Genomic DNA, 25,435 nt, shown 5'->3' with positions numbered 1-25,435 from the left:
GACCTTTGCCCCAGTTGCCAAGGCACCAAAAAGACTAGAAATACAAGGTGTTAGCATGAGCTTCTCCTGCCTCCACCACTTCCTCCAGCATGGGAAGTCCCTACTGAATGGGCCCTCCAATGGCATCAGGTCCAATGATCAACTCTCATCAAGACCAGGACTGAAGGGGCCCCAGTTCATGGAGAGGCGATACCTGCCATGAGAACTGCCAAGACTACCCTTGGACAGGAATCAGGGATGGAGCAGGTGGCAGCTGTCCTGAGTGCTGACGGTGCAACTAACCTCAGAGAAGTGGCAAATGCCCCAGACAACTGGCAAACCCCACTGGGCTGCAGACCTGGGCTCCTGCTAGGGACTGGATGCCTGTGTCCCCCCAGAATTCACGTCGAAGCCTTGCTCCCAGTGTATGGCATTTGGAGGTGGAGCCTTTGGGAGACAGTTAGGTCACGAGGGCGGAACCTCACAAACGGGATTAGCGCGCTTAGAAGAAGCGCCACAAGAGATGATCTCTCTCCTCCACATGAGGACGCTTTAGAGGGCCTTCACCAGAACCTAACCACCTGATCTCAGATTTCCCATCCCCCAGGACTGCAGAAATCAGTTTCTGTAGTTTAAACCACCTGGTTGATGGTGTTTTTGTGACAGCAGCCTGAACCAACTAAGAGGGGCTTCAAGATTCTTGCCAAAAGTCTGAGAGCCATCAGAGATGGGGGAAACACATCTACCAGACGCCTGGTCAGGGACCCCAGGGCAGCCTGGAAGCAGGAAGCACCATGGCCACAGAGCCCCGGGCTAGCCCAGGAGGCCTTCTGGCTGGGAGGGAGAAACAGGGAAGAATGAGAACGTGGTAAAACACTCTCTTTGGCTGTAAGAGGGTTTTTCACCCCGAATACCTGCATTCGAGCTCCTGGACTGAGCCATTTACAAAGGTCTTCCTTCCACATAACCTTGTTTAAGTTCCCAACAGTGCTGGGAGGTGGGTGTCTTTGTCCCCATTCGACAGATGAGGTAACTGAGGCTCAGAGAACTGAAATCACCTCATGCTCACAGTCACACAGGAGCTGATGACCAAAATCCCTCCTCAGACCTTCTGACCCCACACCCCACTTCTTCCACTACCCCCACACTGCCCAGCACATAGAAAGTGTACAGGAAACCTTGGCATAGTTTTACCAAAAGGACTGTTGTCCTTCAACCCCACTCCCACAGGGGCCCAGCAAAGGGCTATCGTTTCCCACCGTGACCCCAATCGGTGAGGAAAGGCAGCTCCATCCACCACCCTGGGTCAACCTTACCTTCAGCAAAACAGCCCAGGCAATCCTGGGGTGGGGCCACTGAGAATGACCCCATACCAGAAGGAAGGAGGTTGTGTCTCCTCACAGGCCTAGAGGCCCTAAGGTCAGTGGACTTGGCATTTGAAGGAAAGGACTGCATGGGGTCAGGGCTGTGGCTTAGGGTCCCAGCTCTGCCTCTGGCTGGCTCCATTATAAGCATCAAGAGCCATAAAATGTTCATGCCTTTGACCCTATAATTCCATTTCTGAACTATGGATTAGATAGATTATGGAATATCAACTCATAAATGACTTTCTTAGTAACTAAAATTTATGTCTATAAAGATTTTGAAGTAACATGAAAACTTACTCTAATGTTAAGTATAAAATGGAATACATAATTCTCCACTAAGTATAATCTCAACCATGTGCAATAAAATGTGTAGAAAAGAAGACCAGAAAGAGCCACACCATGAGGTCAGCACGGATAGGCATGGGCATTAAATAAATACAAAAGAAAAAGACTTCTGTCTACATTTCCAACTTTTCTACCTTATAGCTTTCATAAAGGAAAATATAAAATCAACTTTATTTTATTTTATTTTTTTTAAGGTATCACTGATATACAATCTTAGGAAGGTTTCACATGAGCAACATTGTGGTTAAAACATTCACCCATATTATCAAGTCCCCCCCCACACACCCCATTGCAGTCCCTGTCCATCAGTGTAGTAAGATGCTGTAGAGTCACTACTTGTCTTCTCTGTGCTATACTGCCTTCCCCAACAATCAACTTTATTTTTAAAATAAAATATAATGGATCAATTATATTTGAATGGATATTGAAGTTTCAATGTCAAAGAGATGTCAATTCTCCTCAAATTGATGTGGAAATTCAAAGAAATCACAATAAAAATATCAGCAGGTATTTTGTGTGTCTATATAGAAACAAAAGGTGACGACCTGATTATAAAATCTGTTTGGAAATGCAAAGAACCAAGAATAGCCAAATCAAATGTGAAGAACAAGCCAGAGGACTTAGACTACTTACTGCAGACTGCATGGCTATGCCCCCCAAAATTCATAGGCTGAAATTCTAAACTTCAGTGTGATGGTATTAGGAGAAGGGACCTTAGGGGGACACTTAGGTCATGACAGCGGAGCCCTTATGATTGGGATTAGCACCTTACAAAAGAGACCCCAGAGACCTCCCTCAACCCTCCCACCAGGTGAGGACACAGTGAGAACATGCCCATCTGTGCACCAGAAAGCGGGCTCTCACCAGCCAGCAAACCAGCCAACATCTTGATCTTGATCAGCCTGAAAGGACTGACACCACAATAGAGCAAGACTATTCTAAAGCAATGGCAATTAAGACAGGGTGGTATTGCTACCAGGATACCAGCAGAGACAAACCAACAGAATAGACTAAAGAGCCCAGAAACAGACCCACACATGTGGCACTTGTACAACATAGGTGAAGTGCAGGGCCATGCGGAAAGGAAGGTCTTTTCAATAAATGGATCAACTGGGTATTTCTATGAGGAAAAAATCTTGACATACTAAACAAAATTATTCCAGATAAAGTATAGATCTAAATGTGAAAAAGAGAACAAAGCTTCTGAATATAAAAGAGTACCTTCAAGACCTTTGAGCTGACAAAAATTTCTTAAACAGGACTCAGAGAGCACTAACCATAAAGTAAAATTATTGATACCCCAAAAATCTGGGTACAGTAAGATTAAGAACTTCTAGCTTAAAAGCTACCACTAACAGAGTGGAAAGACACACTAAAGAGTGGTGAAAATTTCTGCAATACGTGTAATCTGACAAAAGACTTAAATCCAAAGTATATAAAGAATTCTACAAATTGATACATAAAGAACAACCCAACATAAAAATGGGCAGAAGAAACAGACAAATCCTTCACCACAGAGGCTTTCCAATGGCCATATGGATATCACAATAGGATATTTTCATGCCTATAAGAATAGCTCAAGTGAAAAGACTGACCTACAGTACTGGCAAGGATATGGAGCAACTGAAACTCTCAGTCACTGCTGGCGGGGTGTAAAAGTATATCCCCACTCCATTAAACTGTTTGGCAAAGTCTACTATGGCAAAAATATACATCATCCATGACCCAGTTATCTGAGCTATAGGAATAAATCCAACAGAAATGAGTGACCATGCGCCCCAAAAGGCATATATACAAGGATGTTCTTAGCAGCACTAACAGCCAAAAACTAGAAAGAATGCAAACGTCTGTTAATAGTACAATAGATAAATAACCTGTGGGGTAGTCACACAATGAACTCTACTCAGCAATGAGAATGGGCGATCTACAAATGTTCATTACAATACGGATGACTGTCATGGACATGAGGTTGAGAAAAAGAAGCCAGACACAGGAATGTGCACCTTGAGATTACATTTATAAAAAAGACAAAAATAGGCAGGACTAATCTGTGCTGACAGAAGTCAGGAGGGGGATTTCCTTCAAGGGATGCCTAGAGAATGGAATGGGGTCCAGGAGGCTTCTGGGGTGCCAGTCATGTCTTTGACCTGGGTTCAAGGAGGATGTTCAGGAGAGAATGCTCACTCTTTCCTGGTCTTCTTCCCCATGCTCCTTCCCACCCCTGAGCCAGAACCCTCTCCCTGGGAAGACTCTCCTTCTGGAACATTCCAACCCCAGCCTCCAGACTCCACACTGAGGAACTTAAATAACTTTCTCCTGTTGAGGACCACCTCAGACACCCCTCTGACACTCAGCAGTGCCTTCACCTCACCCCTCCTGCTCCCTCCACTCCTCTCCTTCCTTCCCTCCATCTTCCCTGAACTTCCCAGCTCACACCGACCCACTGCTCTCCTCCATCTTCGCCACGAATGGTCTTTAAAGCCTCCCAATGGTGTCCCAGCCCCCTCTGTCTTCCTCCCTTCCACCCACTCTCCCCAACGCAGACAGAGAGAGGCATTTCCTTTCTTCCAGGTCCTCAAACACTTCAGCCCTCCGTTTAGCACACCCTTCTCCCCCGGCCCCACCAAACAACTCTGCCCCTCCATCAGATTCAGTTTAAATATCATTTCATCAAAAAAGCCTTCCTCAACCCCTATTCCAGCCACCCACAGCTCCCTGCCCTTCCCCAGAGCCACCCAGGACACTTGTTACCACTTGATGTTCATGCATTTTCCCACTAAATTCCGTGAGGATGGGACCATGTGGTGCCCACTGTTTGGCCCACAGTAGGTGCTCAAAAGGACTTTAGAATGGTCAAATGGATGAATGGATGAACTACATAGCTATGTCCAGAGTTATTACCAGCTCCTCTGTCATATGACCCTCATTCGTTTGGCAAGCCTCCCCTTTTGCTAAACTACATTCTAGGAAGCATTTTTTTTTTTTAATCATCTGCTGACTGTATCTGCTTCACTCCCCACAAACCAGACATTTCAGAACAAAATCTACCAAACTTGTGATGGCCTTGAATTGAGCTTCATTACTCAGAACCATTTTGATCACAAGCAACAGAAACAAGTATTCGAAAGGAAAGACTACTGACTCACACAGGAGTTCTGCTTTGGCTTCAGGCAAGGCTGGCCTGCAGAGCCCAAGCCATTGCATTAGACTCGCTCTCCCTCTCTCCCCTCCCGGACACCCTGGTCCTCAGGACAGTCTGTCCCCTCATGGAGGCATGATGGCCACCAGCAGCCAACGGCTGGCCTACCCTCTCAGCAAGCCCAGCTCAAACACAGCCTCTCTTTCCCAATGAGTCCAACAAAAGTCCCAGAACTTAGTTTCAATGGACAGGCTTGGGTTCCATGTCTATCCCTGAACCAATCTTTGTGGCCCAAGGGATGGAATGCTCTGATTGGCCAGGCCTAGTCATGTGTCCTTTTCTTGGGGCTATGGACCCAGCATGTTGGATCAGTTGCTAAGAGCCCCGTGTATGAATTATACAGCAGCCACCATTTACTCCAGGTTTCATAAGGTCTGGACAGCCACCCCATCCTACAAACATCCTGTTTGATCCTCACAAGGATCCTGCAAGGACAGAATTATGATCTCCATCTTAAAGAAACCGAGCTCTGGGCAGGGAAGTGACTTTCTCAAGGTCAGTGCCAGAAGCACGATGAGAACCCCACTCTCAAGTCCACAGCTTTGGCCGGGCCAACCTCTCCCTGCCTCACTGATCCCAACCTCCCCTCTCCCAACCCCTGGCCAGCCACACTGGTCTTGCTCTGGCCCAGGACTTAGCACCTCCCAGACACTAGGAGAGCCCTACAGTAAACTCTGCCAGATGAGAAAGGGCACATCCTGGCTTCAGGCAAGGCCAGCTTGCAGAGCACCAAGCCATTGCATTAGATGCATTGGCTACATTCTAGGAATGGAGATGCCCATCATCTCCTGCCAGATGCCCATCATGTCTCCTGCTCAAACAAGCAGAAGGAGGCTGTCAGGAGCAGTCCCTGTGGATCAGCCTGGACCATTTCCCACACCAGTGCTCCTGCCCCCACCTTCCCAGGGCCAGCTGCCAAGGTGGCGGAGGGGCTGCAATGAGCCCTCACCGGGCAGATGAGGGACTCCGACTCCTCACTCCGAGCAATGGCCAGTCCCCCTGGGAGGGCGGGTCCTGGCTGCCCTGGGCAGTAGGCTAGTTCCCACCACTGCCATAGAAGAGTGGAGAAGTTGTTGAGCCCATTGCCAATCAAAGCATAAAACAGAAACAAATATCACGGTTAGATTAGATTCGTGTCTTAAACACATTTGCCCTTTGCAAATCCTTGGTCAGACTAAGATATTCCCCATGCCCCCTTTCGACATTCCTCCTTGAATCAAGTCCAAGAAATGAGGTTCTAGCTCCAACCGTACATGTGGGTTTGCCCTTAGCAGTGATGATAATAACTATGGCTTCCTATTATATGGCATCAGCTCCGTGCCAGGCACTGTTCTAAGCCCTAATATATAATAATTCAGTTAATCCTCTGAACAAGTAGCTAAGGCAAGCATTACATCCCCATTTTACAGATGAGGAACCTGAGACACACGAGTGTGAACCATAATGCCTTTGAAAACTCTCACTTCCCTGCCGTGATCTCTGTCCGTGCCGCCTCTGACTGCCGAGAAGCCTGTGCGACAGGTTGACGTATTGGCCTCGGTGACTTCAGGCTGTTGTTTTGCATTTTTATCTTTGCCCACTTTCATCCTTACCTGTTTGGCAAGAAACCCCAGAAACTTTAAGACATAGGTGTGGGATAAATCCTAAATGATTTTTGAAACTAATTTCTTCAAATCATTTGCACACAATTAACTCATCCAACCAACAGCATCTGGTAGCAAGGCTTGTAGGGAGCAGCCCTGGTAGACCCGGTACAGATGGGCCAGACTGCACAGCACTGCATGGGCCACAGTAAGGAGGCTGGGCTTTATCTCACGGCAGAGGGAAGCTCATCAAAAAGGCCACACTGCCTAGTGGTTAGGCACACGGGCTCTAGAGCCACATGGCCCAGGCTGAAATCCTGCCTCTTCGAATCACCAGCTGCAGGACCTTGGGTGAGCTACACAACACCTCTGGGCCTCAACTGCCTCATCTGTAAAATGGGGCTTGAAATAATACCAACCTCAAGGGTAGCTGTAAGCACCAAATGAGTTTGCCCAGGTGAAGTGTTAGAACAGAGGCTGGCACACAGTAAGTGCTCAATAAGTGCTCACCCTTAAAGTCTTTGAGCCATGCCCACTGGAAAGAGCAAGGACCCCAATTTTGCCACTAGGAAACTGAGGCCAGAGTGACATGGCTGCCTCCAAGGCCACACAGGAAGTTGAAGCCACTCAATATCTATGTCCAAGGGACTCCTGGGCACCAGGGCCTGTGCTGGGCACTGGAGTACTTTGCCACATCAGACCCCATTCTTGAGGCACACACCTAGGTGGGACTAAGGAGGACAACCCAGTCCCCTGAGCCTTTGGGGAAGTTGGGGCCACCCGTCCAGCCGGCCTGGCAATGAAGGAAGCTGTAATCTGGGGTCAGGCACTCTGGGTGCCCCAATCACTCAGCTCTGTACCCTCGTGGGGCTGTTACCCTCTAGCCAGGCTCAGCTCTGCACCCTGGGCTCCAGCCAGCATGTTCTCTATGCAGTGTGCAAACCTCACCAACACCTGGTGTGCACCCAGCACTCAGAAAGGAGGCCAGGGTGCTGTGTGCACGATCCCACCTTGAGGAAATCCTCTGCCCTCTGCATCCTTCTGGCTCCTCCTCCAAGACAACAGAAGTGAAATAATGTGCATGAAAGCGCCAGGCTAGGCGCTTGATGGACAGCAGGCACTTTGTGAATACTCATGTTTCCTATGCAGAACACTTCACTGACAAGTGCAAAGAACTAACTGATCCCACCCAGAGGGAAATGAGGCACGAATACGTGGGGGTCACAGGATAATTCAGCATGCCCAAGCTCTGTCCCATCAGTGGCCCCTCACCATCCTGGCCTTGTGCTATGAGGTGACAGACTTTGAAATGAGATCCAGGAACTTGAAGCTGGGTTCTAGCTCTGCTGCTAGTTCTGTTTGAGACTTTGGATCTCTGTATCCCCATTGTCAAAACAAGGGGTTCAGATAAGGTGCTTATGCACAATTACAGCCACCTAGCCTCTATTTGAAGCTCATTCACTGTGCCAGGCTCTGGCTCAAGGTCTTACAATGCTGCAGGATAGCCCCTGTGCTGGGAGTACACAGAGCAGTCAGTCGATCAATCCTGGAGGGCTTCCTGGGGGACATGATGCCTGGGCTGAGTCTTACGGGACACGTAGGAGTTGCACAGGTGAAAGAGCAAGGATTCCACCTTGAGGAACTGAGCAGTCACATTTGGTTTAGAGAAAACACTGCGACAGCTCTGTAGAGGAAGGACTGAAGGGATGCTTAGAGTCCAGAGAACAGTTAGGGACATGTGCTGGGGTCCAGGTGGCCTCCTGGGCTGGAGCTCATTACAGAATGTTCTGGACTCGGGGCTGAGGACTCCAAAGGCTGCAGCAAGGGCCAGGACCATAGGAGATGACAAAATTGTCAAGAAAGAGGGTGCAGAGAGCAGCAGCCATCAAAAGAGTGAGGTGGGAGAGCACCGGCATGCCCTGGCCAAGAGCAGGAAGAGAGGGGGCAGGTGGGGCCGGGGCTCCCTGCTCTGGAACACAAGGACCTCAAAGGTCTGTTCCCATGTATCTCCTCTGTTTGGCACAGGGCAGACATGTGGCAGATGCTCAACAAATGTTTGGGGTTTTTAAAATCCTTCAAATAAAGAGACTAAGGAAACCTAGGAGAGGTGGGGCAGAACGGGCCACCAGGAGGAGAGAACACCCTCCAGACTCGGTGCTCTGCAAGATCAAGACCATGGGGCTCCGTCCCAGGAAGGCCCTTGGTGAGCTTGGCAGGATGGGGGGTGAGGGTGAAGGGTGACGGGCAGGTGAGGATGGAGACAAGGAGTATAGAAAACCCTTTCTAGACCTTTTGATGGAAACTAGACAAGGAAGGGGAGAGGGAGTGGAGGGGCACTAAAGGAGGGGGTGCGGAGGAGGAGAGGACAGCAGCAGCTGCAGGGAAGTATGGAGCCTAGGGAGGGTCTGAATCCCAAATTGGGCACTTGCTGAGTGATCCCAGGTGAGTCACGTCACCTCTCGGAGCCTCAGTTTCCTCAATTATAAAATGGAAGGAAATAGCCCCGACCTTGTTATTGGGAGCATCAGATGAATGAACCGTGCAAAGCAGCCAGCATAAGGCCAGGCGGTCCCCAGAGAAGGCGTCTTTGTGATCTTCTCGCCTGAGCCCGACACCAGCTCAGGAGCGGCAGGACACTCATTATCAAATCATTTTGCATGTTTACACACAACAAAACTGAGTCACAGAGATAAGTAGCTTGTCAGTCTCTGCTTTCCCAGTCCTGCCCCGGAAACGCACAGGGCAGTGCCCATTCCTCACTGGCGTGGGAAAGGTAAGTCTCTGGCCCAGAGCCCGACATGAGAAACATCTGTTGACTGAATGAATGGGAGAGCCCGGGACAGAAAGCAGAGGAAGGCTCCCCTCCTGGTGTCAGCAGTGCTGTCAAATAAAGAGGGACCCCGGGAGGTAGCCAAGCGGTGCAGGCATAGTTGCCACGGGGTCCCTCCAGTGCAGGGTTTCTCACAGTGGGGTGTCCCTCGGGTTCACATGGACAGCCTGTTAGAACTCACATTTCTGGACCCCACCGCAGGCCTCCTGAATCCAAATATCAAAGGGAAGAGCCTAGGAATTTGCACTGCTAACCTGGCACCCGGGCGATGCGGATGCAGACAGCCAGCCCGTGGGCCACATTTTGAAAGAATCGGATGGGCCGTGCCCTTTTTTTATAGAGAAGACAGGTCCAAAGGGAGGGAAGACCTAAGAATGGAATCACAGAAAAAGCCATACAGGGCTGACTGACAACCCGCATGTCCAGGCTCCAGGCCACTGTCGCTCCTGGTGCCTGCAGATGCCCAGGAGGGCAGAGTGGAAGGCAGGGAAAGGGGCAATGGAGGGGAAGAAGGAAGAGAAAGCACCGGAGCTTGCTCACATCTACGGCAATTCAGGTCCAAGGGGTAAACTGAGTCCTCCCAGCTGCTTAGGGTCAGGACGGGAACCCAAATCTGTCGGATGCTAGAGCTGACTTCCTAACCACCTGGAAACACTGCCACCCAGAGAAGCAAGAAGAAGGCGGAAAGAAGAGAAGAGGATGGGGCAGCAGAGGGTCTTGCAGAGGCCCCAGAAGAGGCAGAACGCTGGGCCTGTGTGGAAAGGCGGTAGTGTGCCTTCTGTGCCTGCCCAGGTGGCCAAGCCAGGCTGGCTGCCATGACCATGCAGTGCCTGCCCATCCTGGTGCCCACGGTTGCCATGCCGACCCCCAGGCTGTGTTTGCGGATGTTGTATTTGATTTCACACATTTGGAACTCCAATTACGTCATTTCGCAACAGAGAGTTGCCATGACAGCCGCCCCATGTTCCCGGGTGGCTCACACCTTGGGGGAAGGGGAGGGGGAGGGGCCCAGCTGGCTCCCCTCAACCAAACCTCAACCCAGAATCCCCTTGATCGGGGAGGCCAGGAATGTGGGTTTGAGAAGCACCTTAGGGATTGGTTAACATCTACATTTTGTGGTAGGGAAACCAAAGTCTGGGTGGTGAGTGTACACCTCCTGACAACTCCCCTTCCAGCAGGCATGCTCCCCACACCCACGACGCCTCCTGATGGGGTCTCTGCACACTTGTCTGCCGACAGACTGGGGGCCTAACAGCTGGCACCCAGCAACCAGCCTGGCCATCTGCCCTGCCCTGGGTCTCTGAGACTCCAGAGCCCCTGGTCTGTACGCTACATGTACACACTCACACATGGGCAAGTGTGGAGGAGAGACAGTGTGGCTGGGAACACCAGCTTTGGTGTCGGACCTGAGTTCAAATGTTGGCTTCCCACTAACCAAGCCTGAACTCTGGACAAGAGGGGCTACCTCCCTGAGCTTCTAGTTCTACATCTGAAAATGATCATAGAGGTACTTACCCCTTCAGGCTGCTGCTGGGAGAATTCACACTGTCAGCACATACAGCATGCCCATTACCTAATAGATGCAATAATAGTGTTAGTTGGAGTTTCTTTTCTCTCTCTCTCTCTCTCTCTCTCTCTCTCTCTCTCTCTCTCTCTCTCTCATCATTGCCCTGTCATTGTAGCTAATTTCCTAATTCAGCTCTGTCACCAACCTGCTCTGTGACCTTGGGCAACTGACTTCCCCTCTCTGGTCCCCTAGCTAATAATGTGATGCTCTTTCTCTAATGTGCACTCCATCACTGTTAAACTCTCCATCAGTTATCCCTAAATTCCAATTTTTTAGCCTCTTATCTGTGGGCTTCCATCTTTTGGGTAAATGGGAGGCTGCTGGATTTAGTTCAAACCTTAGTACAGGACCCAGCGACCCTCTCACAAGCCGTGGGAAGGCAGCAAATCCATCCATGGCCAGAGGCGCCCATCTTTCTTCTCTGTAAACTGAAACTAATGATCCTTTCCTCACCTCTGCTGGTGGCCCCCAGAGAAGATGCAAAGCCTCTCAAAGGCCACAGAACTTTTTCATCATCAAGGCACTGTCACAGCCAACCTTGCAAAAGACCTGTCCCCAAAACCCCAAGAGACAACTATTTAAATTTCCATTTTTCTAGATGATGAAAATGAGAGCCAGAGAGGTGACAGGAGCTACCCCAGATCTTAGGAGGGAAAAGAAGTTGTTACTGCAGAGGTCCATGTCCTTGGGGCAGCACACACATCACTGGGCTTCCTGGGGCAACCAGGGAAACCTGCCTCCTGTCCCCCAATGCTGTACACTTCCCACCAGCCTCCACAGCCCTGGACACTTCCCCAGACCTGGAGCCAGGACCAACCTAAGTTGTTTCTCTCCCATTGTGCCTCCAACTTGCATGTACTCAAGTTTGCTAGAAAAAATCAAATACAACCACGTGTGCAGGAGACAATTCTGGGAACCTGCCCATTCAGGCCGGTCCAGTCCAGTGAGTCTCCTGCAGCCCAGGTTTTGGTCAGGGGCAGAACACAGGTTTAGGAGTATGACTAGCCTGGGTTTAAATCCTGACTCCCCACTGTCACACTGCGTGATCCTAGCCCCTTGACCTTCAGAGCTGCAGCCTCCTCATCTGTAAAATGGGAATGATAAAGTCCATTTCAAAGTCCTCCAGAGGATGAAATGACATAGCAGGCTCGAGAGGGCCTGGCACAAAACTGCTCACCAAATATCAACTCCTGCCTTCCCTCCAAGCAGCCAGCCCCGTACTGGGGGCGAGGTAACAGGAGAACTGAGGCCACAGTCCCTGCAAGTGAAGAGATTATCTGAGGCCAGACTAATCTTCATGAGAAAACTGAAAACAAGATAGTGTCAATCAAATGCTGAAACAGCACTGCTGAGAGGTTAAGAGCTCCAAGAAGGTGGATGCCACTGTGGGCTGCAAGTCAGGAAAGACTTCCTGGAGGAAGGGGAGGGAAGCTGAAGGATCGCCTGAAGATAGACATGCAAGCAAATAATCACAGGGCAGTATGATGTGCATGGCAACAGACAGGGAGGCAAAGGGGTAACACGGAGGCCAGAAGAGACAGCGTAGCAACCACATCTCAGACAAGGGGACTCTGGAGCAGCATTCGAAGGACGAATGCAGAGGAGAGAAGGGAGAGGTGTCGTTGGGCAGATGGGCCAGCACGTGCCAAGGCACTGAGGCATGAGACAGCCCAGAGCACCTGAGGCATTACTGGGCAAAAAGAAAGGTGTTGGCTGGGAAGATAGATGGGGCAGCTCAGGCAGGGCCCTGAAGGCCAGGCTAAGAGGTTTAGAGTCACTCCCATAAGTCATGGGGAGCCATGCAGGGTTCTATGGAAGAAACTGCCATGAACAGATTTGAGGTTTGGGAGAAACACTCCAAGAGGGGTTGGGCTGCGAGTGGATCTGGAGGCAGGGGGTCCAGAGAGACGGTCCTGTAGTGGTCCCACCAAGAAACAAAAGCTATGAAGGAGACAAGGAATGGATTTGAGACAATTCAGGGAATAAAATTGCTAGGTCTTTTTTTTATTTATGTTGGTAGAATACACATAACATAAAATTTAGCTTTTACCCATTTTAAGTGTGTAGTTCAGTGGCATTAAGTACATTCATAGTGTTGTGCAGCCATCACCACCCTCCGTCTCCGGAACTTTTTCTTCTCCCACAACTGAAACTCTGTCCTATTAAATGCTAACTCCCTATTCCCCCACCCTCCCAATCCCCGGGAGCCACCATTCTACTTTCTGTCTCTATGAATTTGACTATTCCTACAATTCCACTTGTCCTTTGGTGACTGGCTTACTTCACTCAGCATAATGCCTCAAGGTTCATCCATGCTGTAGCCTGTGTCAGAATTTCCTTCCTTCTTAAGGCTGAATAGTATTCCTTTAAGTGGATGCGGCACATTTCGTTCATCCATTCGCCTGACAGTGGATGTTTGGGTTGCTTCCACTCCTTGGCTAAGGCGAATAATGCGACTATGAACACGGGTGCACAATATCTCCTGGAGACCCCGCTTTCAATTATTTGGGGAATATACTCAGAAGCAGAATCGCTGGATCCCATGGTAATTCTATTTAACTTTTTGAGGAATTGCCCTACTGTTTTCCACAGAGGCTGCACCATTTCTCCACATCCTTGACAACACTCATTATTTCTGGTTTTTGGTGACAGTCATCCTAATGGGTATGAAGTGGTAAACTGCTAGATCTTGATGAATGATGGCCTATGAGTAGAGGGGGTAGCAGAGTAAGGATAAAGAGGGGAATGACTCTTGGGTTTGCAGCTTGGCCAACTAAGTGCCTGAAGATTCCCCCACTGAGCTGGGGCTCTGGGATCGGAAACGAGCTTGAGGAGAAACTTGTCGGGCCACTGAGCTAGAGGGTTCTGTGGGACACCCTAATGGAACATCGGAGTCTGTGGGTCTGGGAGAGTCTGTGCTGCAGATCGGAAGTCACAAGCATGGGACGTGAAGCCACAAGAAATAATAAGATTACACAGGATGCATGGGGTGCAGAGAAAAAGGGGAGCCCAGGGGGTCCCCACATTTTAGGAAAAAGACAGTGAAGGTGCCCACAAATGGAAATAGAGGAGAAGCAGCCTGAGAGACAGGAGGAAAGCCAGAAAGCCGTCCTGAAGCTGCACAGCCTAAGACTGGATTCTGCCGTAAGCAACCAAAAACCCAAATCAGTGGCTTAACCTATACAAAGTTTCTGTTTCCTTCTATGTAAAGAAAGTAAGGAGAGAGGCAGTCCATCATCACCAGAGACTCGGTTATTCATAGCCCTGATTTCCACATTCAAGTTCACTTCATGGTCACAAGACTGCTGCTACAACTCTAGCCATCACACTCATGTTCCAGCAGCAAGAAGAAGGAAGCAGCAAAAGCAGTTTTGCCTCCTCACTGAGGCTGCCCAGATACTTTTAGAGAGCTTTTCTGGAAGCTCGTTTCCACCTTTCCCCATGGCTTTGATTTATACCTCATTAGCCACCCTCAGGTGCAAGGGATATTGGGAAAATGGCCTTTTAGCAGAGTACATGCTTCCCTGAAAATCTGGGTTCTGTCAGTATGGAACCAGGAGAGAATGACCAGAGAGGAGGCCACTGGCAAGCTCTAACACAGAAGGGAGAAGAACTTTCCAGAAGAAAAAAAAATGGTAGGATGCATTAGCTAAGGTATGAATGGTTAACCATTGGACTTGACACTGAGGTAGGTCATTTGCATCACTGGCATCCTTCTGCAGGATGATGGGGGACCCCAGCGGTTGGACGCATGAAGGGGGGAAATGAAGGCATGTTAGCTGAGCACACTGGGGTCCCCACCAAGGGACAAGCTTGGCTCTTAGAAGCTGGATTGAGGAGATTTGGGGTCCTTTATTTTGAGCTTTGAGGACTCAGACAAAATAGGCTGCAAGGGCTGAGCCAGAATTGGAGAGAATATGGGGATTACTGAAGGTGCTAGGCCCTAGGGGAGAGGGGAGAGAATGAGGTCCAGAGAGACTGGAGGGAGCAGCTGTGCACCGTGCAGGAGGCCTTGACGGAGGACAAGAGGACAGAAGGAGGTGGCATGGCAGGGGACGGGGGGTGCAGGTGGGAACCCAAGGATATTCCCACCAAGGCCTGGGGGTCCTGATGAGGCAGCAGACGAGGTCACCTTTTCCCATCCAGGGGTCCCGAGGTGGGGGGGCGGGGGTGAAGGCCAGGCCATGTGACAAGGGCCTGAAAGGAGGTGTGGAGGGCCTGGCTGACACTGGAAGCCATGGTATGTAGTGACCATGACCCACTGGGCAGTGATTTTCTTCAGTGACACTCCAATGAGGCAGCAGCAGCGAGAGGAAGGTGGGATGATCAGGGCTGGGGGCTGGGGGGATAGGTGGAGCCCTGGGGAGGGAACAGGGGTGCTCAGGAAAGCTGCCCAGAGGTCCCAATGCAGGCGTAGAGGGTGTGGGAGGGCAGAGGTGGTCACTGCCCCAGAGTAGGGCTTGGAGTCAGGGCGTTGGAAGGGCAGTCCTGGGGGATGACCAGGCCCAGGGTGGCTGGGCAATTGAAGGGAATAGCATCAGTGGAGATAGAAAGTTCCAGGATGCTAAGCAGGTAATCCACAAGGTCAATAAGGTTGCGCTGGACCACGGTGGGTCCGGGTGGAGGAAAGGATGGCAGGGAGGCCAGTGGGAGACAGCAGTGGGGGGGACACCAGCCTGGCAGAGCATGGTGGGGCTAGGAAAGGGCGTCCCCCAGGGAAACAGGGTCCTAGGAAGGTCGCCAAGCTGGTGTCAGGCAGATGAGGTGGTGGAGCAGCCCGGAGCTGTGCAGACATCCAGAGCCTCTAAGTGGGACCAAAGGCCTGGGCAAGGACGGTATCTAGGGTGGGTAAAAAAGAAGGCAAGCAAGTGAGAGAGTGAGAGAAAACTGAGCTGTTATGGCCTGGTTATCCCATTTTACAGATGAGAAAACAGAGGTACAGAGAGAAGAGACTCACCCAGGGCCACCCAGGGGACTGAACTTGAACTTCACCCAGCCACTCTAAGCCTCCACGGGTCCCTTCCCCCCTCTAGATGTCAATTTCCCTACCCACAGAGTGAGAGCAGCAAGTGTGGGGCTGGGCCTTAGCCATGACCCATGAAGATCGGGGACCTCACAAGAGTTCTTGAGGTGAGAGCTCCCCTTCCCCTGGCCCTGCCCTTTTAACTGAGTCACCACCAACATGGTAGAACTTTAAAAAGTTCCCCAACTCTGCTGGGCCCTCAGAAGGGCTGAGTCACAGGAACAGTGGGAGGAAACTGGTGCTGGATGCAGGTGAGATGGGGCTGCCTCTAGGACCATAGCACGAGCGCCTTTGTTCACAAGAGGCTGCATCACCTTGCACACCCAGCCTTGGTAACCCACCATGTTGATTTCGCCCAACACACCCTCTAGAGTGATTTGTCCTCAACACCAAATACTCAGTCCCCACCTCCTGCTGACTCCACCCCTCTCCAGCCCATGCACTACAACCCCACTGAAGCCCTCTTCCCACAGCCAGCCTGCTCCTTCTCCCTCTCCTGCTCTGAAGTCTTCTGTGGCTCCCTATTGCCTATAGAAAAAGTCAAGTTCTTGAAGGTAACCTATTGAATGAGAGGAAATATTTTCAAATCATGTATCTGAAAAGGGGTTAACCTCCAAAATACACAAAGAAATCATACAACTCAATAGCAAAAAAAAAAAACCTAACAATCCAATTTTAAAATGTGAAGAGTATCTGAATAGACATGTTTCCAAAGAAGACATACAGATGGCCAACAGGCGCATGAAAAGATGCTCGGCATCACTATTCAACAGGGAAACACAAATCAAAACCACAATGAGCTACCACCTCACACCTGTTAAAATGTCTTAAAAAAAGGAAAAAGTTGGCCGAGGATGTGAAGAGAACCCTCGTGCATTGTTGGTGAGAATGTAAACTAGTGTAGCCACTATGGAAAACAGTATGGAGGTTCTTCAAAAAAGTAAAAATAGAACTACCATATGACCTAGCAATTCCACTTCTGGGTATGTATCCAAAGAAAACAAAAACATTAACTCAAAAAGGTATGTGCACCCCCATGTTCACTGCAGCATAATTTAAAATAACCAAGACATGGAAAACAACCTAAGTGTACAAGAAGGATGAATGAATAAAAAGAAGTGGTACATATATGCACAATGGAATATTACTCAGACATAAAAAAGAACAAAATATTTCCATTTGCAACAACCTGGATGGAACTTGAAGGCATTATGATTAGTGAAATAAGATAGAGAAAGATATGATTTCACTTACATGTGGAATGTTACACACACAAAAAAATATGCTTATAGATACAGAGAATAGATTGGTGGTTGTCAGAGGCAGAGGGTGGTGGGTGGGTGAAATGGGTAAAGGTGAAGGGAGTCAAAAGGTACAAACTTCCAGTTATAAAATAAATTAAGTCAAGGAGATGTAATGTAAAAAAAATTTTTTTAATTTTAAGACCAATTTCTTGCCTAGCAGCACAGGCCCCTTGTGACCCAAACCCAGTGCCCTCTGCAGTGACACCATCTGCAAGTCCAGGCCTGGGTCATGCCATCCCCAGTGGGCCTGCCCTTCCCTCTCTGCTGATCCAAATCATACAAACATAAAACCATGGCCCCAGTGTCTCCATGGCCTTGAAGTTCACTGTGGCCTTCATTTCAAATAAAATCATTCAAACCCCATGCCCCAAACTGCAGGAAGTTCAGTGCCCTTCTAGATATTTCTGAGACTTCCTAAGGGGGTTTGTGGTTCCTACTCCTTTTTCTCCTAGTTCTGTTCTTGGCCCGTGCCATGTGTCTGCTGCACCCTGCTGTCTGCCAGCCCCTCTCTGCTCCTGTGTGCAACCTTTCCCCTGCCTGCCTCATCCCCAAACCCGCACAGACACCAGGCCAGGTATGCAAGAGACCTTACTGCAGGCTCAGGCAAAGGGAAGAGATTTCGGGACCTAGCCAGCAGCACCAGCAAGTCAATGTTTCACCTGCTGTTCAGAACATTCCGGGCCCTCCCTGCCAGCCTGCCCCCATGTTCCCACGCCCCTCTGTACCAAGGAACCCCTGCTCTGCTCTGCTGGGCTGTGAGTCCTGGACTTTCCCAGAATCTCTCTCCAGCGGCCGAGAGGTAACTCCCAAACTCCTGCTCCTCATTATTCAGAGCCCCGTCCTTCACTTTGGGATGACCTTGTCCTTCCAGAACAGGCCTGGTGAGGGGAGGTGGGGAGACCCTGCACTTTCATAGACAAGAAGGGCCTCTCAGGTGGTTTTCCAAGGCAAGGGTACAGGCGCCTCCCATCCCAGCCCTTTCTCAAGCAGGGAACAGCTACCTCCTGTTCTGTATTTAAGTAGCAGTGTTTTTGTTTTCACAGAATGGAATTTTAGTGTCAGGTGGACCCATCAAGTCCAAGGTCATTTAATAGATGAGAGGTCCCCTCAGACGCAGAGATCAGGATCCCCCCAAAGAAAACCCAGCAATATAGTGCCACGCCTGGGCAGAACCTAGTTCTCTGACACCAGCTCTGGGGCTCTCTACTCCCCCCTCCACCTGCTCTTCCATATCCAGTGCAAAGGGGAGAGGCAGTCAGGAAGGAGCTGATATCTACTGAGCACCTACTATGTGCCAGGTGTGGTGCTAAGCACTTCCTGTGCATTATGTCATTTAATCCTCATGTCTCCTCCTGAAATAGGAACTGCTATTATTCCATTGTACAGATAAGCAAAGCGACACCTACGAAGGAAGCCCACAGTCAGTGGCCCAAGGTCTGTCAGCTGAGAACTGGAATTACAACCAAGGCCAGCTCTTTAAGGAATTTACCCAGCTGAGGGTTCTTATTCTTCACAACAATAAAAGTAAACACTGGTGGGCTCTGCATGTGCCAGGCAGCAGTATGAACATTTTACATGATTCCACTTCTTTAATCTTCACAGTAATCCTAGGAAGCATGTAGGATTATTCTTATTTTACAGACAAGGAAACTGAGCCTCGGAGAGATGATTCAAACCTAAATCCATCTGTCTCCAGGCCAATGATCTTCCCACTCCCTTCCCCCAAGAGCCTTCCCACCGCTTCTGCTGGGGGAGGACAGGTGTGGCTACCAAGCCTCTACCTGCCTCTCTCCTCTACCTCCCACCACCTTTAGGATCTCACTTTTTCCCCATTTGTAGATTAGCCTCCGGGCACCTGGAATATGATTCTGATCATGGTGCCAGCCTAGGAGCGGTCCCTCCTTCCTCTCCCCTGTGCCCTGTCATTCCCATTCCCAGGTCTCAACAGAAAAGATTAGGTCTGGGGCTACAAAGCCCCTCTGGGAAAAGCTCTGGCTCCAGGTGCAGGGAGCTCCTCACTGGGAGTTCACTCACGGGCTGAACCAGCTGACCCCTGGGGTCCCATCCAGGGCCAAGGGGGGCCATTCTCCTGGCACCTGCACCACAGCTCTCTCCTCCCCTACCTCCCCCACTGGGGCCCTGGCTCTCAGCTCCACTCAACTGCAACTCAAGAGGCAATGGGGAACTCACCCAGGAGGTAGGCGGGGACATGTGTGGGTCTTTGCCACCCTAGAGCTCCTTGATTGCCAGCAACAGGCTTCCTTAGGATTGAGAGGCATTCACTGGGAGGCTGCAGAGAGCCCACAGAATGGAGGGCAGGCTAGAGGACCAGGTCCAGCGTCAGGCCCAGAAGAAGGAGGGTTTGAGCCTCTCAGCAGCCCAGCAACATGTCAGCTGTCCCAGTAGCTCTGACCAAACCAATCCTTTCGCTGGGTGGAAAGAATGACCAGGTTCGCCTAGGCAAGTGCCATGTTCCACCTCCAAGCAGGAGGAACTTCATGCCACATAGTGGACTAAAAGTGGGCAGGGCAGGGCCCCCAGGGGTCCTGGGTGCTGAATCAAAGCCCAACCAGCTGGCTCCGCAATGGGCCTCAGACTCTGTTTCTCCCATGCATGTAGCCTGGAGGTGTCTCTGGCTTGGCACTGTGCCTCTTGCAACATACAAGAGTCCCCATAGAGCAGGGAGGGCCACGGACAGAGAGGGAGACAGCGGGGGAGGAAGGAAGGTGTGCTTTTTAAGCACTGATTACGTGTGTGACCCAGTGCTGGGCCCTTTCACACAGATTATCCTGCAAGGAAAGGATATCCTAGCAGAGTGAGCAGCCCTTGCAAAGGCATGGAGTGTGACCTAACGAGTAGGCTCAGGCTCAGGTCTGCAGACAAGGGAGGCAGTGCAGGGAAGGAGGCTGGAGGGTTAGACCAGGCAGGGCCTGACTGCCAAGGGTCTGCAACACTGGGCTGAAAAGATGGCCTCTCAATCAAGACCAAGCAGCCACTTAGCACCCAGCCCACCTCACAAAATAGGACCCTCCTGGGAAATGCCCCAGGGGGCTCTTCCAGGAAACTCCCCACAGCCAGGTTCACACCTCACACTTGGTGGGGCCTTCATCAGGACACAGCCTAGGTCCATCCCCAGCAAGGCCAAAGAGACAAGCCGAGAGAGCCGATTAACAAAGACTCCGGCCCACGTGCCACCTGGGCAGCCTGTCTGCAGAGCAGGAAGGAGAGTTCTTAGCAGAGATGAAAAGACAAGTGTGGATTTTTTAACTAGCTTTATGAAGCTTAAAATGAGCTGGAAAACAAAACAGTCACTGTTTTTTAGCTAGATAAAAACATATAACTGTTCTTATTTTCAGCTCAACTACAATAATTCTTAGCCTGGTAGCCACAGATTCATTGTATGATTTGAGCGCTAACAAATGTCTCTGCAATTGATTAGGATAAACACTCACCTATCTCTGTAGACTTGTCAACTCCTGGTCAGGTCTGTCTAAGCTGTGAACTGTGAATATGCTACTAAGAGATACACAGCCCTGACCTGTTAGGACAGAGCGGTAAGGCCTTGGGGTCCAGAGTGAGTGGGATTTGGGCGGGCCTCGAGCAGGGGCCTCAGGACAGAGCTAGAGAAGGTAAACGGCCAGGGAACAACCCAGACTCAAATCACAGCTCCATTTACAAACCATGAAACCTTGGCCAAGTGACTTCACCTCTCTGAACCTTGACTTCTTCATCTGTAAAATGGAGATAACAACACTGACCCCCTTGGAATCGTTGTGAAAATTAAGAAATTGGATACAAAGCACCTAGTATGGGGCGTTAGTACACATCATAGGCTGACAGAAAATGGCCACTTTCCTCTCCTTAATCAGTCCCACCGGTTGATTGAATCCTTACCCAGAATGCCCTCCTCAAAGTCTGCCGGAAGGTAACATCCCCTTACAAGGTAAACCAGAGAAGGCTCACCAGGTGGGTCCCAGCAGCCCCAGGTGGAGACACCTCCAGGACCTGGAGCCCACGGCAGGCGGTGATGGCTGCGCCAGGTGATGATGACCTGCCTTAAGTCAGAGCAGCAGACACGGCAGCTTCCCACCCCCACCCACGCCCCGCGGAGGCTCACCGGGTGAGCCCATTTATCTGCAGCATCTCAGCTGAGCCAGTGCCACTAGCACCGCCAGGCTGGCAGGGCCCTTGATGAAGGACCCAAGTCGGAACCTGCCAGGCCTCCTAGGAAGCAGGACTGCTGGGCGCTAGCCCCTGGGCCACGTGGGGCTTCAGAGAGGCTGGAGGCCACTGCAGATGGCAAAGGGCTCTGTTCTTCCATTTTTTGAAGTGTCTGATGGCAGTGGTCTGGTAGCTCACCCACCCTCTGCCCCCCCTTCCACCTTTCTCATCATGGCCAGGACCTGCCCCAGGCTCCTGTTCTCTTACTCACCCGACAGAGGTCACAAACTGCTGGGCCAGGGGCCAGATCCAGGCTGCAGATGGGCTCTGTGGATAAAAGCATGGGCTCTGGAGCCAGACTGCCTGCTGTGCACCTTGGTGTGCCACTTTCTGGCTACATGCCCTTGGTCTAGCGGGTTACAAAGCCTCCCCAAGCCTCTGTTTTCTCACCTGCAAAATAGAGATAAATACCTCCCAGAGCTGTGAGGATGAGGAGCTTCAAACGGCCCATAATAAGTACACCCCAATTTTGCCTTTTTTTCAAAGTTGAGCCAATATTTAAAAATAAGAGCTCACAGAGTAATTTCTGGCTTTCCTGAAAAAAATCAAAAGATTTGGGAAGACACATTCCTGCAAGGTACCAACTGGCCTTTTTGCACAGCTATTCTCAGCCCAGCTGTACTTTAAAATCAAAATAGAATCACCTGCACAGCTACTGAAATATTTTGCTGCCTGGGCCCCACCCTGAACCAATTAAGTTCTCCAGGGCTGGGGCCCAGGAACTTCATGTTGTAAAATTCCCCCTGTGATTCTTAGGTAGCCAGGGGTGAGGACCCCTGCTTTAGGCAGACTGTGGACTTTCCAGTTGGCCATGATGACTTTTGCTCTGTATTTGTAGTTTATTTTAATTAGAGAATAATTGGATCTCTGACCTTTTACACGTGGGAAATAGAAGTAGACCCAGAAGGCCATGGGATTTCTCACACACCTGGCCAACTTAGCTCATTCATGTGCCTGCCTGACCCCCAAAACAGCAGCTCATGACCCTGGTCTCTGCCCTCTCTTGGGCCAGCTTTATCCACATGTCACCTCAAGACAAGCAACTTCCAGATCTTCATCTGTAATCCAATCTCCTGTCTTTCTGAACACATCAGGAACCCCTGCTTCTCAGTGCCTTCACTCCAATGTCTTCCCTGCCCTCTTCCCAGCAAACTCCCATTCTCTTCACGGTCCTTCTGAGGACCACCTCCTTCAGAAAGCCCTCCTCAATTTGTCAGGCAGGGTTGAAGTCTTCCTTCTATATGTCCCAGGGGCACATTTTCGCCTCCTATCTGAACACTGAGACCCAGTATTCATTCCTTAGGGGTGGTTCCCCATTGGACTGGGAATTTCTCAAAAGCAAGGTCCTACCTGGAGCCCCAAGACCTGGTTTAGGACCAGCCTCCTTACCTCACAGCCTCTGTGTTCACTCAGCTTCTCTCCCTTATGACGCTCCTTTGCTGGCCTCCCAGCCTCTCTCCGTGTCTCTAGCCAGCCCGTTCCTATAGCTGGCTGCTCGGCCTCTCCTCATCTCTAAGCTCAGGCATGGGATCTGATCAGGCCACTTCAGCTCTTCTCACTGAGTCATGGTGAAAGCCTGGCCCTGGATTCTTGCCCTTACGTCAGGGACTCATCCTTGTCCAATCAGCCATTGCTGGGAGGTCCTGAGGGGCAAGCATGGACTCCTCAAGCAGGGATGAGGCTGGGAAGCTTCCTCTCCAAGGGGGTTGTGGCAACTGCAAGCACAGTGATCACCACACCCGGTACACTTCCCCTGCTGGGCCTCGGGGTCCCCACTTGTGGACACCCTCAATGACCCCACTCCTCTCTGCTCTCTTCTCTCTCTTTCCTCAGCAACTCCCCTGAGCCTCTAACCCCTCCAGGCTCCCACTCCATCTGCTCACGTGCCCCATGCCTGCTTCCCCCCTTCCTCCTCCTCCTCTTGCAAACAAACCTGTCCATGGACTTTAGAGGCTCTCCGGGTTGCCAGATAAAACACAGAATGCTCAGTTAAATTTGAAGTTCAAATATACAATGAATCATTATTTAATATAAGTGTATCCCAAATACTGCATGTGATGTACTTATACTAAAAAAAATCACTCAGTGTTTATCTGCAATTCAAGTTCAGTGAGATGCCTTGTATTTTTATTTGTTAAACCTGGCAACTCTAAAATGAATCCCCTCCGTGAGGCGGGTGCCAGTGGAATTCACAGCCTACAGAAAACCAGCTCCCTGATACACATGGTTGAATCACACTGAATATGCCTCTACTGAGAAGCAAGTCTCTCTGGAGTAATGGCAACCGGATGACTGTCTGAAGGAGTCAGAATTCCAGCACCACCTCTCCCAAGTTGGAGCCTGGAGTGCCTTAAGGAAAAGGGGGTCCTTTGGGCCCTGCAATGAGGAGTCCAAGGGGGGCTGGTTCACACGAGGTCTGAGAGCCCATCCGTGTTACCAGGACCCAGCTCGTCTCTCTCCACCTCAGCTGTCCTCTCCTCTGTGCTGGCTCCATTCACTGACAAGTTCCCCACCAGAGTGTCACCTTAATCTGCTCCAGACCTGGGCACCTCTTCACATTTAAATCCTCTAAGCCATGGTGGGTGGCTCCTCCCCAGCAGCTCCAGCAAAACTCTCTTGACATCTCTTTGGCTCTGATTGGCTCTTTTCCCCATCCTTGAACCAATCACTGTGACCAGCGGAATCCAGTGTTCTGATTGGTCAGATCTGATGCACATACCACATCTGGAGCCAGTGGGCGGAGCCAGGACCTGAAAGTTCTCTATCAGGGTGCAGTCCAGGAGAGAGGGAAAGTGGGTGCTGGGAGGGAAGGAAAGATGACCGCTGTGGTCCTGCAGGGCACACCTTCTGCTCATCACACCCCCTTGGCTGTGATTCTGGCATTTTCAGAATGTCCGAAAAGGGGTGAAAAGAGGAGCATCCCTTTTCAATGTAAACATTTTCCCAAATTTTACATCTGGTGTTGGTTGGATGATAAACTACCTTTTTTAAAACGTGAATTCAGGAATTCCTTGAAACTGATTCATTCATCACTTCAGCATCAATGCACATGTATGTATCCAGCCTGCAGGCAGCACCTGATACCTGGCAGTGTACTATGGCTCTGAGGACCCTTCCCAATTACCCCAGTCTGCCTTCCCAGGAACAGACCCATCGTTCACATAGCCACAGCTGTGTGGGAGAGAACCCAGCCTGCGTTTAATAAGGCTGCTCATGCATCACAGACCCCTCTCGCACCCTGTCACAGCCCCTTCAGCAGCTGCATCACAGAGGACTTTTTGGTTGCAAGCAACAGAAATGAACCTTGCCAGCATTTTTTCCCAAATATGTCAGAAGGCTACTGAGAGCTCACAGGATCTCTAGGGGGCTGGAGAACCCAGCTTGGGAACCAAGGGTGCTGCAGAGGTCAGTTAGCAAAATTGGGTTCATAACCAGAAGAGCACAGTAAGGATCCTGACTTAGGGATGGATGGGTCAGCCTCTTCAGCTGAAGATTCAATTCCAGTAAGGGAGCTTCTGTTTAACTCACATTTAACTTGAGAAGATGGGACCCCTGAGATAATTCCAGGGAAGAAAACCAGAGTGCTGTTCTGCAGGGAAGCAGATGCAGGCAGCCAGAAGCACCATACATCCTCTACAGGGATGACACACCTTCCAGGTGGTTTAGATGGGACACACGCTCCTCAGTCAGGAGTGTGGTGGTCAATTATTTTCCTATTAGAGTTGCCACACTTTTTTTTTTTTTTTTTTGGTTATTCTGGAAGCATTCACTTGGATTTTTCCCTGCTCTGGTTTTCTTTATGTTTCCATAATCTTTCAGCTCCTGGGTGGTCTGGTTTCCGACAGGCAGCAACGTCAGCTGGTTCTCACAGAGTCCATGTGCTCATGGAGGAAATGTGGCCTGAGCCGATGTCACCCCACCCACGGAAAGGAAGTGACAGCTACACAAGATGGAGAAATGTATAGGTTGTATCTGTACAGATGATTTTGGTTACTAGGAACAGAAAACCCAATTCAA

The 25,435-nt window shown here is 50.3% G+C and overlaps 1 long non-coding RNA gene across 1 annotated transcript in view; it reads right to left on the bottom strand.

The window, feature by feature from the left end:
- LOC140848839 (uncharacterized) overlaps positions 1-24,525 on the bottom strand; it is a 107,449-nt gene extending 82,924 nt beyond the window's left edge. The window contains exons 1-3 of the long non-coding RNA XR_012130047.1: positions 22,808-24,525; positions 21,630-21,685; positions 10,819-10,876 (exon numbers count right to left, since the gene is read on the bottom strand). This is a non-coding gene — a long non-coding RNA (uncharacterized lncRNA). The remainder of the gene's footprint in view (positions 1-10,818; positions 10,877-21,629; positions 21,686-22,807) is intronic.
- Positions 24,526-25,435: the final 910 nt, after the last annotated feature.

Source organism: Manis javanica, chromosome 4 (assembly GCF_040802235.1).
Source record: "Manis javanica isolate MJ-LG chromosome 4, MJ_LKY, whole genome shotgun sequence".
NCBI lineage: Eukaryota > Metazoa > Chordata > Mammalia > Pholidota > Manidae > Manis > Manis javanica.
This window is presented reverse-complemented; position numbering and strand designations above follow the sequence as displayed.